Raw genomic sequence first — 18508 nt, 5'->3', positions numbered from 1 at the left:
GTGAAAATTTTTTTTCCGTTTTTGTGTTTTTTTTTTAAAAATTTTGAAGGGTTTTTTTTTTTTTTTGGGGGGGGGGGTTTAATACCTGCGGGGTATAGGTTGATTTTGGAGAATTCTTATAGAAAGTCATTAAATTTAGTGCAACATGTCAAGAAATACATCACCAATTATCTACAGTAGTGCATGTGAATGTTTTGTTCTGTGTCATCATTCTCTTTTCCACTTTTTTATTTTATTGTGTGCATAGAAAACTCTGGTATTTTCATTGAGTTGTTAGCTAACATGCACTTCATTTATCAGTACCATAATCAAATATCAAAATCTAACTGAATGCCTATTGATACTAAAACTATTCGATATTGGGTGAACACAAACATGACACCATGTCACCAACCCCCTTAATGGCATTGCTTAGATGCTTATTGGTCAATTTCATTTGTTTCCTTTAACCAGACCACTTCTCCTCATTTTAAATATCATATATTAATTTATTTAGCAATATTACAGTTTGATCACATAGTTTATTTCGTAAAATTCAATTTCAAACAAACTGTAGAATTAAGTCAAGATAGCTTAATATGTTGGTTTCGTGCTGGATATTTTAGTTTTCTTGTATTAGTAATACAAGTTTTCTTTGGTTTGCCTTTTATCATATCAGTTCTGAAAGCCCAAAAGAACCGTGTGGATGTAAGACTGCTTCAAACCAAGTCCACATTTTGATGCTGGGTCTATTTCTGCCTCCGAGCGTCCGGGTATTTGCTAAAACCTCGACATGAAACCCTCTTGGCAGATAAATTTAGTCTTTGTGTTTGTGGGACAGCAAACTGACATTCACATAAATTAACGGGGCCAAACTGGAGAGCTTTAACTAATGGAGTATTTCTTGTTGTAATGACAAGATAGGAGAATAATGGAGTGTTAGTTTGCTTCATAATAATGCTCGATATCCAGGGAAGTGCAGATAGGCACATTAGAAGTCAAAGACTGTTCCAGAATAATAGGAAGGCTCAGAGATAATGTACTCTCACGGGGGGGGGGGCGCGACATTAGCAACAGCACAGCAGGGCTCGGCTTGCACATGTGCCAATGACGCATTAAATCCTTCAATGACAAAAGAAACATGAAAGGTATATCTGTAGGCACACAGATTCACGGCTATTATTCATCAGACATAATACTGTACAAATTTCTGTAACAAAGAGATCGCTAATGTTGGCTGCTAATGGCACAGAGCGTGTGAGAACAAGAAAGAGGCATTGTTTTTGTAAAATCATATGTGAACATTCGCAATTTGGAAGAAATCCTGCGGATTTTCCTAATTAGTACTAGGGTATTTGTTTTAGAGGAGAAGAAAAAAAATCCAAACAATAGCAACAACTGTGCTCTATTTAAAATGCATATTTGTTAAATGCAGTTCCGCTTACAGGAATCAAAAATTGTAACGAGATCACACTGCGGTTAAGAAAACGACGAGAGACACAAATGGGACAAAAAAAAAACAAAAAAACGTACAGATGACATTAACTTCTGCTCAAATGAGCACAGTAGGAGGACACACGAGGTATTTAGAACCACTTTTTCTGTCTTCTCATGGTGTTTGTCAACATTTTAGTGTATTCAAGCTCCGTCTTCCCTGATGGCAGATATGGTGGGTGAGTGTAATAGTGCCAACCACCCCCTCCAACCCCTTCCCTTCATTAGATATTAATTTATTCATTACATGTTAACTCTGTGAGACCTTGGAAGGAGACACCAGGTGACTCTTCTTCATTTGGTCCCCACTGCTCTCCTCTGGGCCCAGGACAAACCGCAGTAATGCCACACAGTTGGGGAAGCACTGAGCAAATTATTCAGCTCCATGGAGAGGGACTCTTTGTGGTAAACACACGGTGGGACATTTGTGCTGTCATAATTAAATCTGTGGATCCGTAAGACCGGGGGTGCCTTTATTTTGGGTAAACAGACAAACATGTGGTGTGGGAAACATAAATGAGTAGACAACTTTTTTTTTTTTTTTTTTTTTGCAGTTGTAAATAAAATTTAAAATTACCTTTTTTATTCATAGTGCATTTTGGGTTTTTGTTTTTTGTCTTAATAATGGGTGCAGCAAGACGCTACTAAAAACGGCACAATATCGTCATCGTATATTGGTAAGATGAGTCTCGTATATAAAGATATGCGAGATAAGGCTGACACTCTATTGGAGGGGGTCATCAAATCCAGGCCTCGACGACTGGTGTCCTGAAAGTTTTAGATGTGTCCCTGGTCTAACACACCTGAATCAAATGGCTGAATTACCTCTTCAGCATGCAGTCGGGTTCTGCAGAGTCCTGCTAATTACCTCATTATTTGACTCAGGTGTGTTGAAGCAGAGACTCATCTAAAAGTCGTAGGACGCCGGCTCTCGAGGCCTGGATTTGAGGAACCCCGAGCTATTGTAAAGTATTAGCTCCTGCTTCGAAGTGAAAAAGAAGCAGCTCGATTTATCCTGTTGTGCAGAGTATTAAAGACTAAACAGTCGATCACAAAAACACAGCAAAACTCCTCTAAGTTTGGGGAAAAAAAAAAAAAGTGACACACAACTGGCTAACCAGTACTCATAAGAATGTTGAAGTTAGGATATGCCTCCTGGTTCTTAAAGGTACTAAAAGTTTTTCACAGTTTTCAGTGAGTTTGGATGGGATTTAATTCGTCAATCAAAATATCTCAGCTGTCGCGGTGCGTTGTTTGTGAATAAGTCAGATCTAAAGGTAGGTTGCTCTCAACAGAATGTTGTTTTATTAAACTTTTTGGCGTCTCACACAGATGCGTTAGCTCCTGCTTTGTTTCTTCAACGCATGAAACCGAGAACAAGCAAGAAAGGAGGATTGCAGCAGAGGGGATATGCAGTGCTTTTTTAATGAGCAAAATGTATGACGAATTCTGAGTTCGCCGCACTGTCTTAAAGCGAATACTCTGGAGGAGATAACGGGAACACGACGATTGAGTGGCATGTGGCTTAACACAACAAACTGACTAATCTGAGATGAGTTAAACGCAACAGAGTCTGGATAGAAAAAAAATGGTGAAGCAAAGTTTCATTTCAGCAAGAACATGTCCTAAAGAATACCCAGTCTTCAAATACTTTGCATCACCACTTAGAAGCACTTTATTGGGTCAGTGATCATTTCGCGAATAATGTTAATTGCTTCACCTGCTGAACACATAGACATAACACACAATAGATTTTTTTCAAATCAGAAAAACCTGAGGCGTAAGATCAACATACACAGCTCAAGGCAAGGGCGGGCCTGTAAGACTTTACAACTTCCTTATATGAGTGAAAGAGCTCTCAATCTTCAGCCAAGCTTTGAAAGATCAGAGAGAAAGTCGCCAGCAAGCATCAATGCCAAGCTTTCCTCTGTGGCCCATCAATGGGAGAAAATCCTCAGTGAACAGAGTACCCTGCTAATCCACGGCTAAATGACACCTCCGAACGCTAATGCCTAGACTGACCACAGAAGCAATCCGCACCAACTCCTTCACACACGTCCCCGCTGATGCTTTTCAAGTCAGGGGAAACTTGAAAGAGCCGGGGCCGTCTCTGTCTCTTTTTCCAAGTGCCACCTGCTTTGCATCCCCGCACCGCGAGCCGCTATAGAGAGACATCTCCGGCAGACGAGAAAGACCCATTGTGTTCGGACGCCTTTGAGGGCATTGTTCTGCTTCACTAAGGCTGGGCCGACATCTGCACCATTCACTCCGAAGGAAGTTGTAATCACTGCTCACACTCTTCGCTGTGCAGACCCAACTTCATAGCGAGAAGGCCTCTGGTAAACAACAGGCTGAAGAGAGGGGGAGTGCTTGTATAGGGCTTAAAAGGGGTTCGTGTTATTCTGGAGAGGAATTAGACTAAACAGAAACTCTTATGTGGCCCCATACAGGCCACATAAGAGATCCCGAAGCTTCCTCTGTAGGCTCAGATTGTCTTGGTTGATGAAACATTTTAGATCACCTGTCTACTAAAAAAAAAAAAATTGAAATATTCCTGAGTAACTTCCCTAAAAAAAAATAAATAAAAAACTTAGGCTATCCATTTCAAAATGCACCCTCACTATGCTTTTATCAGTTAAAAGCGAAGAAGAAACACCAGTCGTGTTTCCATGGTCAACATGCAAAGGGTTTTTAAGCAGTTTTCATTTACATATAATTACACTTTAATAGAAGTCTGACTGGTTTGGGGTAAGAGACCGGCCGTGCTTTCTGCAGAGGAGACCCCCTATGATAAAGGATGACAAGCCGCAGCGCTAGCTCCATCTGAGGCTAATTAAACGAATCAATTAAGAGACTATTGTCGTAACTGTGTAACTGATGTTCTGTAGTGGCAAAAAAAAAAAAAAACGGTCCCTCGGGGAGGCCTTCCAACCATATTAGAGCCGCTATCCACTACATCTCTATCTGATACCGATGTAGGCACTTATTTGCGCCTTGCTGTCATGTCATCGGAGGCGGGCACATTATGGAAATTGAAATGGAGGGGTTGAGCGGAGCAGGGCTGAACTCAGTGTGAAGCGACGGGGTTCGCTTCCCATCACCCTCCAAGGAGAATTTGCCTCAGCAAACTCCAAAGTCCCTCAAAGTTCCCTAATAGCAGAGCCAGAGCCGGCACACCCAGCTGTGTGCATCCAGTCACTAGGTAAGGGTCGCGTAATTAGCATACTCCTCCCTGCCAGGCAAGTCGCGTTGATGCAGATAAATTATCATATTAGATTTACCCTCCTCAGTTCAACTGATTGGTTCCCAAATTGTTTTAGATGGCCGTCATTAATCCTTAGCATAGGCTAAGTGCTTTGCCTCAGATCTGATTGCACAGAGGCGCCTGGGGTCAAATTAACAGAATACTAATGTCTGAACTCTGTCTCATTTGCAGTTTCAGGATGCTGTTTCTATTACAGAAAAAAAGGAGTCAATTGTCATTTATCTAAAATACGTTTGAGAAGCTCTCTAGATGATAATAGAGGTCCAAGGTAAGAAGAGAGACAATGATCCCGAGCGCGAGAGCTCAGGAATGATCAAATACCGCTGGCGCACGCGTCTCCTTCAAAGCAAGATGTGAGATATGGAAATTGTAGCAATTAATTTTGATATTTTCCAAACAAATATTACATTTAAAAAAAAATGTGTGTGTAATTTAATCTGAGTACAAATACAACTGTGTTGTGAAGGACTGAGAGGAGACTGTCTGCAGAAGAGTGTGGCGCTCGCTCACTCTGGAGGAGATGCGTAGATCTGCTTCTCAGGTGAGCGTTTCTGTTGACGCTTAAGAAATCTAGCTTTTATGGACGAGTGACAAGGACAAAGCCATTGTTGAAAGGACATTTCCACAAGTCACTCAAGTGACACAGCGAACATTTAAAAGAAAATGCACTGATCAAATGAGATGCATGACATGTTGGTCAGTCACACCAAATCTCAATTAACCTACGTTAGTGTTTGATGGAGTATGAAAAAAAAAAAAAGTCATGCAAGTTAACGGGGCTTAACAAATCTAGCAGACCTTCATCCCGAACAGCCACCTGAGAATATTTCTGTGTTGGGAGATGTGTGTATGTCTTTACTAACTGACTTATGAAAACCTACGTTCATGACCTGGAGTCCAGTGGAACCACGTCTCCCTTTTTGTCTTTGAAAGCCGACGCCGTTTGTTTAAGTGCTGGCACCGCATGAGTGGAGTGGGGTTCCCTTGGCGCCTGGGTCGCCCTGGCTCCTGTGGCTAAAGTCAGCATTGGCATGTTGCTGAAACCTTCTTACGGAGATCAAGGGATTATCCCAATCTAACACACAGAAAATGCATTTTCACCGGGGGTAGAGTATTACACTCATAAAATCTAAAACAACACAGTGGAAAAAAAATATACTGGCACATTATACCCGGAAAATATAATGGGAAAATGGAACATGGGCTTTCCGTTGCATCATAAGGGGGGGAACAGATATCCAAAATGATCTGACCACTGTTAAGTCAGTGATTTCCTTAAGGTGGTTCGGTTTCCCTTGCCACATTCAGGCATGCATAGTTGAAATAAATTTGAAAAAGTTTCAAATAAAGTAAAACTTTGTATTTTACCTGAATGTTGTTTCATATTGTCTGACTCAGTATCCTTTATTTACAGGGTTTTTAAAAAAAACAATTTTAAATGCAAACATAGTCTAATTAAATAATTAGAGAATCCCAATTCCGACTGTAGTGGCCTCCAGTCCTGAATTAAAATACAAAAATATACAATATTTTACATTTTATCACTGATTTAGAATCTCCTGTTTCGTGAAAGGGGAGGAGAGGAAACCAGCTTCACTGCAGAGGCAGCGTTGCAGAGCCAAAGGAAACTGTCCAGAACTGCTGGCAGGTGGAGGTGTTAGTGGGGCCAGATTAGCATATTCATAGGTTCCCATTAGCTGAACCAGGAAGGCGCAGAGTCATACCCTATGTCAAGCTAAGACCACAAGAGGTTTACATGACAAAAAGCTTTGCATAAAGAGTTTTTACAAAGATCATATTTTCAGTGAATAAATGCCTGCTGGAGTTTGGACTTTAAACAATGTTGTGGCTCTAATCAAAGAAAGTTTGACTAAAGCACATCCCAACAGGAGTTAAAGGTAAGGAACAAAAAACATTTCTCCAGTCCCATCACAAGACGAGCGCTGGGATACAATGCAATCATGCACATATGTAGCTGCGCAATACAACTGGAGCTACATATGTGAACTTGAGAGGCATGGGTTTGGCCTGCAGAAGAAAAGGAAAGCAGAAGTAGAACTTGCATTATTCACAAAAGCGTCATGATACCGTATGGACAGTAGCTGATCATGCCTAACTTTATGTGGGGGAATCTGAAAAAAAAAAAAATAATAATAATGATCTAGAAGAGGAGTAACAAAATGCTTCTTACATTGTCTGATGGGACCAAAGGAAGAAAGACAATATAATTACATAAAAGAGTCAGAGAACTATCATCACAGATTCCCTTTTAATAAAAATTCTGGAGCAAAAAGTTGTATGTGGGAAAAATCCGTTCTCTTCACTACATTACTTTTATAGCAAATAATTATACAGATACATTTTTGAAGCAAAATATGTCACTGTATCCATTTCTTTTTTTTGTCAAAAAATGAAATTGTGATTTTAAAGCCTTTGGTAAAGACGAGCTTGAAGTGACTTGTGATGCGTGTTCGGAGGTGCATATCTAATGTTGATGGTGTGACTCAAACAACCATTCTTGTGTCAGAAAAGTGTTTTCAATTTTAGATTTATTTCGAGAACCAATAAAAATGCTCATTGGGATTTAACTTTTTCAGTAGCTCTCTGTTTTCTGACTCTACAACAGACGTTTAAAATGTAGTTACCTTGTCCTGTTACCTTGTCATACTTTTCTTCAGAACATTTGTCTCCAGCTGTGCGTCAAGGGTCTGGAACCCTCCTTATTGTCCTTCAACATGAGTGAACAGATCTAGGTGTGTTTTGGTGCGTGGCCTCGCATTTCTGTGTGGGTTTTTTTTTTTTTTTTGCCTTCTTACACTTTCCCCGCCTCCCTCATACCCGTCATCTGGCAGGGCTAACCCCTGGTAGCTCCCCGCCAAATGCACACACATACACACGTTGTAAATCCCCGCCAAACGCCCGCCCTTCCAGCCCCTGCGCGCACCAGCCGGTGTCAGCGAATCAGCTGAACCGTCTCCGCCCCGAGAATAACCCCATGACAGACAGCCCGAGTGGCCTCCCCTTGTCAACGTAGCCTGCCTGGAAAGCTGACAGCCGGGGCACAGGGTGGACAGGCGACCGTGGGCAGCAGTTTTCACTGGGCAAGACCTGAAGAGGAAGGGCCTTAGCGTACGAGTGGGAAAGGGAATGATATTATCCGTAGAATTAAAGGATGACATCTCGGTTTTTCAGGGAGACTCATGAAGCTCATGATAGGAACACTAAAGGTGTGATGTAGGAATATTAGTTAAATGTTTTAAGCTGTATTGGAATTTGTGGTAACAATGTTTTAAGAAAATTTTAAAAAATAAAAATAAAAAAATTCAGCAATGAATCCAGAAATCACAATTGTAATTGAAGAGGTCAGGTCCTGTCAAGGTTACTGCAGCACTTTGCTCTGCAGTAGTTGGCTGGCAGAGTTGAGTGGACGATCCCTACAGAGGAAAGATTGAAAGGACTGGTTTGGCATTCAGCCTGCAGATTGTCATTATGCTACCCCAACGAGCAATGAGACAGGGCGTGCATTCTAACAATACTTCCGAAACAACTTTTTCTTTATTCAGTGCCCAAATATCTGCCTTTGATTTTGCAAAATGCATTACATTTTGAGAACCAGTTGCCATCCCATTCATAAAAAAATGTCTGAGACTCGCAAATAAACAGAGTTATTCGGGTAGATACACATTGCTTTGGATTGTGCATTAGTTTAAAAGTGTGAAATGCAACAAGACCTCTGTGTATATTTTTATTCAGTCTTTTTTTATTGTGGTGGCCCCTCAGAAGTTCATCTGTATGAAATGTAGTCTGTACAAATCCAGCTGTTCTGTAAAGGCCTCTGAGGCCTCACAGAACTCCTCAATGGAAAATGCATGGCACAAGTGTAAAAGTGCCAAGATGTGGAAGACCACCTCATTGGGAAAAAACTTACTCAGAGAAGCAGCCAAGAGGTTTAAGATTACTCTGGGGGAGCTGCAAAGATATAAAACTTAGATCTCTGCAGTTATAAAAAGTTAGAATTTCACTATAATCATTAATAACATTGCAAAAATGAGCAATAAGAGTAATCACACAAATATGCTATTCATGAAATCTAAACTGTTACAATTTGCTGATATAGTGAGAACTATTATCTTGTTTAACGCCAAAAACTACCTGGAAACATTCAAAAACTCTTCTTAGAAAAGGAAAGACTTTATAATTTAAGAGAAAATGTGAAATTAAAAATTTTAAATTCAAAACCACAAGAAAAACCCTTTGTTCAATAAAGTCACACAAAGTAACTAAAAGAAAACATAAAATGAACTCCTTTTTACATTTTTTGTTTTCAGTGTTTTTCAGTGAACATATTTTTTACTTGGCATGAGAATACCTTTATAAGAAAGCAGGATAGTGTCACCAGCTTAAACAAATGCAAAAAGGAAAAAAAAGGAAAAAGTCAAGCAACATCATAATCGCCTCGGTCATATTTGAAGATAGATAAAATTAGGTTTGGATGAAAGAACAGCCTAAAAGCTAGATGTAAAAAAAAAAAATGCTGTTCGAACCGCAGAATAAATATGGATTTTGTCTCTACAAACATCCTGTTGCCATCTTAGCATTCAACCCCCCTGTAGCGGCAACCTGTATCAGAAATCCTAGCATCAATCATTCTTTTGTTCGGCTTTTCATGAATATGCCCCAGGAAGTTGCATCCGTAACTTGCGGATGTCTGACGGTTGAGAAGAGCATAAGGTTTGGGCGAGCACAGCGGAGTCGAGAGCAGTGGGACTGCTCGGCTTAAGCCAAATACATATTTATGAGTAGCATCCACCCACAAGCATGACTTTTCAAACCTAGCCAAGCTCAGGCAGGCATGCAGGCACACAAGCTGGGCCAGAATAGGGCAGGCTGATTGGGCCAGAAGCAGCAGGGGTTTGGGTTACTACTCAACTTTGTTTACGTGCAATTGTGTCCTTTATATCAACACTTTGTTTTAAAGGAATTTGCTAAAATTTCAGGGTTGTGCACTAAAGTTGCAGATAACGGATTAAATACTACTGAGATTTTTTTTAAGGCGTGTAAAGTTGATGAAAATGAATCAAGGGAGAAATTATTCTGATTTTTGAAGATGCTGATCATTCAAAAAATTGACCAGCTTCCCCTTCTTGCAGGTGCTTTGCCTCCCTGTGCTCTCGGTGCTTTCCTATTCAAGGTCAAGATCTGGCAGCCAAAGTGTGGAAAAGCAGCAACGTGCTCAGATAGATGTGACTTTGAAGAGGAGGAGTTTAGTATTGAATGCTTTCGCCTGTTCGGTTTGGCTAGAACATCCACAGTTTGGTCTCCTTCACACATTTCTTCAAGGCTCCCTTTAATCTCTCCTGGTGCCTCTCAAACCGTGCCTTTGATGCTGTGATGCCCTTCTTTCACTCACTCAATATTCGATCTGTCTTACTTCTTACAGCTAAAGCCAGCCGAAGTGTATTCACATAGGTCTACCCCCTTGTTTATCACCAGTTCCTCCCACTCCTTTCCTCCCATGCTCGCAGAAATGACCACCTGACTGACTCCGAGGGATCCGTTTTATCGGCCGTGTAACGTGAAGTGGAAGTCGGTCTTAATTGATAGTAGCAGTCGATCGTGTCTGTTCTCTACAAATGGGAGAAACACAAAGACGGGCAAGCACACATGCTCCACTACGGTGTGTTAATGAAAGTCAAGTAGCTCGGGTGCTCCCGCCCACCACGTTGAGCCAGAGGTTTACGTATCAGCTATCATTCCCTCCCTGCTCGCACCCACAGATGAGCCTACGAAATAGAAACAAGATCCAAAATTACTTCTCGTTTACTTTATCTGGAGACATGACACATGTTGTGTGGGATGGCAGACTTTATTGTCAGCGGGAAAAAGCGGCGGCTGTATTTCTTCACGCATTTACAACAGCTGCCTTACTTTGGAAGATTTGATGGATCGTGCAGTTCGCAGACTACCGTGGTCAGGCTGTTTTTTTGTTTTTTTTTTTGGTAATATTGTGCTTTGCAAAATCCTCTGGATGATTTAAGCTTTTTCACATTGTATCAGGCTACAACCAGAAACTTCAATGTGTTCCGGTTAGATGCTACGTGATGGACCAACACAAAGTAGAGCATAATTGCGAAGTGGGAGCAAAATGGTTTTGAGAAGTGGCAAATCTGAAAAGTGCAGTACTTCAGGGTCACGTGAAGCGCTAGTTCTCACAATCTGTTTTGCATGAAGTGCAAACTTCTAATTTTGCTCTTACAAGAACTCCTCACTTCGCAGCCATGTCCTGCGTTACACTGGTTTATCATGCACAATCCCTTTCAAATACTATTGGAGTTTGTGGTTGTAGTGTGACAAGAGTGCAACGATGTTTGTTTGATATGAATTATTTTCCAAGGCGCTGTAATCGCTGGCCATACTGGTGTGCTCTGCTGCTGATGTCAGAAAGTGACCCTGTGGCCTGATGTTGAGTCTTCTCTACGTCAGGATGGAGAAGAGACGTCCACCATATGGCAATGCCTTCTGCATCCTTGTCTCGGAATAATTACTGGACTGTATGCATCACAGCAATTCAGCTGAAAAAAATAGCATTAAAATAAACAAGAAGACTAAGATATGCAACACTAGCTACACTACAGGTTTCTTTTTATTGTGGTATAAACACTAGGTCTATTTTGGACATATGGAGCAAACAATAAAACAGATAACCCTAAAGCAAACAGCAAACAAACTCCCCATCCCCACATTTTTTTTCTTTCCGAGACATGGCTCGGATCAGTGGGGTATTCTCCTTCCTACTTAACAGTAATAAGAGAGTCCTTATTACAGAGCAGAGGGTTTGTGTAACACTGAAGCAAAACCCTCAACTATTCTGTCCCACATTAGTTCCACTTAGTTGGGTCCCAATGACCTATTCAATGTAAATGCACTGAGCAATAATGAGTGGCGGACTGCAGCGACTCTTTAATGGTTGAGTACGTTCGGGGGAGAGTGAAATGACAAGGCGGAAGAAGAGAAAGGTTCAAGGCCTTTCAGGATTGGCTCATTCAAGCAGGGTAATGATGGAGAAGTAAATGACTTTAAAAGAATAATTAGGCCAAGACGGGAAGAAAGCCAGCCACATCTCAACAGATACACCTTTAAGATTATTTAAATAAAAACAGTGACGGGCTGCACCCAGGAGCACATGGGTGACTGGTGTTTTTCTAACAAAGGACAGCGGACCATTAACGCACGTCCGTCTGTGATGTTGTTACGACAACAAGAAGACCTCAAAGGTACAAGACCTGCAGATCAGTCAGTGTTGCACCTCAAAGCTATCTTGCCTGTTTGCATTTAAATGCCGTTCAAGGGCCCAAATTAATGAGCGAAGGTAACTAATTACGGCATCCGAGACATATTAGTGACTCATGTGTTAAGATGAGTGCGACAATCTCTTCCACTCCTCTTCTTAATTTGGCAAGAGAACGTGTAGAGGGAAATGCGCACTCGAAGCAGTGGTGTTTGTTGGCAGAGAGCATCAGAAGAACTTGACTCAGTCTGTCACACTCTGTGAAATCTTTCCTCAATACTGTGGGAGCATAATGACGTCAGGTGTTTCAGTGTGTGCTTGTACAGCGGATATACTCACGTTTGAGTGAAATGAGCAACACTTTAGAAATTATCTGGTTAATGGGTTCTTGTAATTTTCGGGGTTCTGTTGTGCATCTTAGAGAATAGTGTTTCAAGGCCAAGATACTGACTCTTCATAGTCTGATCCAATTTTTTTCCTGACATACAGACTCTGACTTGATGGTCTGAAGCATCAGATTTGCGAGTATGTATGAAATATGTACCCCTTGTGCCGGTCAGGGAGTAAACTCAAAGCCGCGGCTGCTGCTCAAAAAAGATTGCCCTTTCTTTTTAGTTTGAATTTTCCTCCAAAGTTTTACTTTGCCACTGTGGCTCATTTTTTGCTCACATTGCTGAGTAGTTCCAACCAGCTACGTTTGATCTATCTTGGTCTATCTAGATAGACAGACCAGATAGTTGGAGATTCATTCGCATGCAATCGTTAGCGATCCGCAAGGCCACGTTAACTTTAACGTCTTCTAGTTGGGTCGAATGTCAAAGCGTATCCGGCGTGTCTTGGCCTTCACCGGGTAAACAACAGTCAGAGTGATCTGAGTTTAGAGAACGGTGAAGATGTCAAAAGCCCCACCCTCAAAATTCAACAAGGCTGCTGATTGTTTAAAATGCAGTGATAGTTAGTGGTACTGAATTGTTTCTATGTGCTTCTGAGGTTTTGCGTTATGTTAAAGCTCGCAAACACACGCTTAGCGAATATGTTGCTTCGTAGTAAATGGTAAAGACAAAAACGTTGATATTATCTTGTTGCTGATTGTCATTAGCTCACTGGTTTTTCTGACTTGCTAGTGGAATATGGCTGTTTGTTATTTTTACAACTGTTTATTTTGAGATTTATAAATGTTTTCCACTGCAATTTTAGTTTGAGTGTTTTCTGTTTGAAGAAGAGCTCAGTGAGCTTGAACAATTCAGAAGTGTGTATACCAACACTTCTTGTCAGTACCGCTGAGTTTGTCATTGTCAGAGTTTGAGTACCAGTTACACCCGCTAACTGGTTATTTAATATGGAACTTTGACCTCTTCAATATTTCAGTTGCTGTCTCAACAAAATAAAGAGCATCTTGTGTTAAATGTACCATCAAATTGCCCATTGACATCTCTAGCAGGGTACTAGAAACACAATTTTAGAACCTTCTATGTCACCCCAATATGATGTTTTAGGAGGTCACACAACAAGGCCAAATCAGAAGGCGTCGTACCTGTAGGTCCTTTGGGTGCCGTAAGATGCTGGGCAGCACATGCAGATGGCAAGTTCAGCTCATTGGGGCCCTTCATATTTTCATTCTGTCTCATTTGCGTGCCATCCCTCTGCCTGTCAGAATTCCCTTGTAAAAGCCCAAAGACGGGACTGTTACCTCCGAGACAGACACCGAGCAGATCTCAGGTTGAGCTCCCTGTTACCATGCGGCAGCCATTGGAAACAGATGGTCTCCAAACAGCCTGTCATGTTTACTGCTGCTGCCATAAAAGACAAGAGTCCAACAACACACTCCCTCAGGAGCCCCACGGGATCGCACGAGGGCCTGAAAGCAGCTGCCTCAAGCGGGGGATCGGCCCTACACCTTCACGCATACAGACGCGTTCGCACCTTGAACTGACTCCTATCTTAACTACTTCTCAAATGCCTCTATTACCAAACAGTGACGCGCTTATGCGCACCTGAAAAGCCAACAGCAACAGAGGAACAGGCACGCACTTTAAATGTCCTCCACTGAGCCGTCCGGACATGCTACATTTACTGCAATTAAACAAGCACGCCATTTGAATATCTGATGACACCTTGCAACCTGCTCTGTGGGCTCTGAATATAATGGTGTCCCTGCGGAGCCCGCGAGAAATTGTCCATGTCACAGTTAATGAAGGGAATTTGCATTGTTATCTCAATTAAGAGGGGAGAATAATGAAGCTCACTTCTGAATTAGTTAATCGTCAAAAACTTGTACAAATGTGTTCGCACGGCCCATAGGTATGGCCCGCAGATAATGTATATTCTTCAGGGTTACCAGGGTTACGTCAGACCAAGGGGGGGCAGACGATAATGAGGCAGGTGCTACTGGACATTTCCCTTCCTCTCCTCAGGAGTCAAGATGCTAGTCTGACCCCCCCCAACACCTTAGCTCCCTCACCCCCCTCTTTCTCTCTACTCTAATGGCACACAACAGAATGGCGCAAAAATTCCCCGTGCTTTGCTAAATCCAGGCATTTTTGCAATCTTCTGCACATCTTCTCCTTTACCTTTAGGTTCCTTGGCAAACATAAGTCAAGCGACAAACAGCTGTGTAGGATAAAACATCAGCTCCTCTACGTTGTGTTGTCAGCTGTCAAAAGGCAAAGAAAAATCTCAGCTTTGACATAAGAGGATAATGTCGAGTTTAGGCGTCCTATTGATCCGCTGTGACAGTTAAAGTGGCAGCTTTGCTGTGTTTTGAGAGGAGCGTATTCTTGTGTGTGAGGACTGCTTAAGTGGGTATTTGTAAGGAGTAACTAAAGGCCATCACTAAAGGGTCTCACAAGTGCTCTTCTGCTCCAGGGGCCTCAAATGGCCAATGAATTATTTATAGCGACCAAGGCATGAGTTGATGTTAGGGTAGAGGAGGGATGGCACACACACACACGCACACGCACGCACACATTGTCAAGGCAAAGCAATTCACACACACACACATGTAGACACAATACACTCACTTATGGGGGTCAGTGTGCCAGACAGCCACAGGCTAAGCAGACAGCTCATAGTCAGAATGCATTGTGGGACAGTGTAGATAACAGGATAGTCTTTTTTCTGCTCAATCTACTAGTTACTCAGCCTTAAGGAATAACAAGGCCTAAAAAAGCTTCATGAAAGGACAGTATAAATAGAAGACTTGTTGCATTTCTGTAGTTGTTCAGGTAGACATCTATAGCGCACTATTACATTTCTCAAGTAGGTTTTGGTAAACACTAGCTAATTGGAATATGCTGTTAATCTTATTCAGAAATTCTCCTTGGATTAGTTTCCATTAATAACAATAATGTACTCAACTTTTTGCTTGAAATCTTGCATTTGCGGTACCGTTTCTTTAAGTTCCCTGCCCCAAAAGCCATCAGATGGTTGCATAGCGCTTCCTTGTATGATGCAGCATGTGCTATTCATTTATTTGCCTGCTTTTCTACTTCACTGTCACTGTCAATCTGGCTATCAAGCATAGCGAAGGTGGTAACGGAATTTAAAAATAAAATCTCAGAACATCTCTGTTGCTAAGAATTACAAGAAAAAAGTTATTTTAGAGCAAGTTGTCCTACAGTCACAAATGTAAAGGTGTGGAGAAAGTTGTTATAGTGTATGGCACAAAATCTGTGACATAGCAAGACATTTTCAAAATATGTCTGCCGATTACTTTTTGCCTATTCCCTAGATATCTTTTTAGATATTTCCCCCCCATAATAAATACAATCATATTTTAAAAACAGGATTTTGATCAGGTTATCTTCGTCTGATTTACATAATGATCTGAAACTCTTAGGTCTAACAAAGTAAAGGCAGAAGAAATCTGTAATGAAACATTTTTTTTCTTTTTCAGAGCTGATCAGTTTTTTTTTACCATCATAAAAAAATTATAACAATTGAATCTCCCTAGAAGTACACGTCATAGACTGACCTAGATAAATTTAGAAACATTTTGTTCAAACATACTGGTTGGGTCTTTTATTGTTTTTGTTCATGAGTAATCTCTAACATTAAATATATTATCACCCAGTTTGTGATAAGGATTTCTTCCTGATGAAAGCAAATCTTGGATTGAACAAACACAAATCTTTACCAAACACAGAATGTATATGATAAGACAGAAAAGAAAATTTAGTAGCGAAAAAAAACAAAAAAACAAAATCAAAACTGAGTACAAAGAGAAGCTCAAAACAATCCAAAGTGAACGTGGTTGTCAGTAATAAAAGCTTCATTAAAAGGTTAAAGGTTCGAGAGGTCACTTTGTTGGCTTCTCCCCACCTGTGAATTGTCTCCCTCATTCCCAGAAACACTAGAGCTGTGTCCCTGCAGCTTCTCTCCACTGATGCAACATGGCATCTTAAAACAAGCATTTACATTAAAAGGTCAGCTGGGGGAGGACACCACAGTAAACCGAGATGAAGAGGACAACTCCGCTGCTACAATTTTAAAGGAAAAACACACGCGTACACACACACACACTCACTCATCAGCCTGTCTAGACTGTAGCATTCTTTTTTTATTCTTCCATGACGCACACTGCAGGTATAAACATACTGTGCATGTGAAGCGGCACAGATAGAAAGTTTCTTTGTCTACCTCGCTTGCAAAACCCAAATATGTGGATAAATACCAAAGGTAGGACAGGCTTGCCTCCAAAAGGTTAGTGGAAGCCAAAAAATCTGAAGTGCTGCAGTTAAAATGCCAAACAACTTAAGAATCAGTTGAAGTTGCCATTAGAGTAAAGAACACACTAAAAACAAATTAATGTGAGGTTAAGGTTAAATAAATCTTGAGCCAGGATGAGTAGGAAAGTAACTTCACTGAAAAACCCCCCCGTAAAAAATAAAACACAACAGCTTTGATAAATGTATTAAATGTTTAATTGATTGTATGATGGGGTTTACACATAACAGTTGGACGGCTGAATCTGTCTCTTAAACACATGCAAGTGCGCTTTAATGTGCATAGACAGCAACCGTTCTCTTGGCAATAGCTGCTTATCCTGACACAGAGTCACTCTGACTGGTTGCTTGATTAATTCTGATCCACTTAATTAGAAAGCTGCCAATTTCCCACGTGTATACTCATAACACAGAGAACTGCTGTCATTGACTGTTACTGACTGATGGCTTCATTAGGAGTAAGGATCACGGATGCAGAGGGGCAAAACGGAACGGCGATGATAAACTGAAAAAAAAAATATATATATATATTTCGGCATGCTCGTGTCACGTGGTCTGTAGACAGAACTTCAGCAGATTCGAGCAATGTGTTACAAAATAATGCTCTAAAATAAAATAACGGTTGAAGCTTTGGACTGTGTTGGGCAGATTGCATCGTTCATCCTGGGTCAGTACATCCTAAACTAGCCTCACTTGTAGGGCAACCATTTATATTAAAAAAGAACAGTTGCATCCAAACTTACAGCACCATCTTGAACTGGTCACCTTAATAAAGAGCAGAAGGGTGTAAAAGTACTATTAAAATGGCTACTACATTAAGTGGTTATTTGGATGCTTAGTTAGGTGTGTGTAAATTTGAACTGAACTGTAATATTCGATATATTATATTATTTTAGTAGCTGCTGAAAAAAGTATGCTTTTTTAGTTTTTTGGGGGGGAAAGGAAAATATAAGCTTTGTGAAATTCTGTGGTACTGTGAAACCATATTTGTTCTCAAGATTATTATGCCCTGTTAAACTCTTATGTTCACGTATACAAATATCAGTCCCTCCTTTGGTTTTTGGGCACAAACTATTCCCTCTGTTCAGACAACGCACTTTAAGAATGAATTCTTTTAAAAGCCTTGTGCAATATTTTCCCCAAAGTTATGACAGATGCACGGCACAGATGTAACTTCTCTCTGTTACTGTAAGCAGAGAGATCATTTCACGGCTGTCAAGAGAGAAAAATGTTCTAATTCTGTGCCGCACTGCAAATTTGACATAAGCACACAGATGCAACGAGCATTTTTGCTATGCTGAAATATTTTGTCTGCTTTTCAATTTTGCATGCATGTGATTTTCTTTTGAATTCTTTTCTGTGCCTTAACGTCTTTTCTATTTTGACTATTTATATGTAAAAATAAATTAGATCACCAGGTAAAAAATTGAGTGGGAGCTTACTTTGAATGTGTTGGAGTGTGGGAATTATTATAGCATAGAAGAGTGTGGACATCTATGCCTTCAATGACGTTGGTCTCACTCAATATAATAACTTTTTTTTTTCAATTAAATGTTCATGTTTTTTCTGCTTTAGAGTTTTTAAAGCAAAGACGTCCCCCCCTAAGCAAATCTTTTTATAGTTATCTATTCTCCTACACTCATCTCTCACAAATGAGCTTAGCCAAAATGGAAAAGCTGCAGATTTTGTGTAATGTTGATATATTGCTTTGGTTATTTGGGGGGGGAAAAAAAAAAAAAAAGTAGAAACCTGATCCAT

General features: G+C 40.7%; 1 long non-coding RNA gene across 1 annotated transcript in view; it reads left to right on the top strand.

Annotated features, from left to right (window-relative positions):
* Nucleotides 1–11361, top strand: part of LOC106960649 (uncharacterized) — a 27441-nt gene extending 16080 nt beyond the window's left edge. Inside the window, exon 3 of the long non-coding RNA XR_001427613.1 lies at nt 9889–11361. This is a non-coding gene — a long non-coding RNA (uncharacterized LOC106960649). The remainder of the gene's footprint in view (nt 1–9888) is intronic.
* The last annotated feature ends 7147 nt before the right edge of the window (nt 11362–18508 follow it).

The sequence above is a fragment of the Poecilia latipinna genome, unplaced genomic scaffold, assembly GCF_001443285.1.
Source record: "Poecilia latipinna isolate Pla-1442-1.1 unplaced genomic scaffold, P_latipinna-1.0 Scaffold1207, whole genome shotgun sequence".
In the NCBI taxonomy this organism is placed as follows: domain Eukaryota; kingdom Metazoa; phylum Chordata; class Actinopteri; order Cyprinodontiformes; family Poeciliidae; genus Poecilia; species Poecilia latipinna.
Note: the sequence above shows the minus strand (reverse complement) of the source record. Positions and strands in the feature narration are given on the sequence as shown.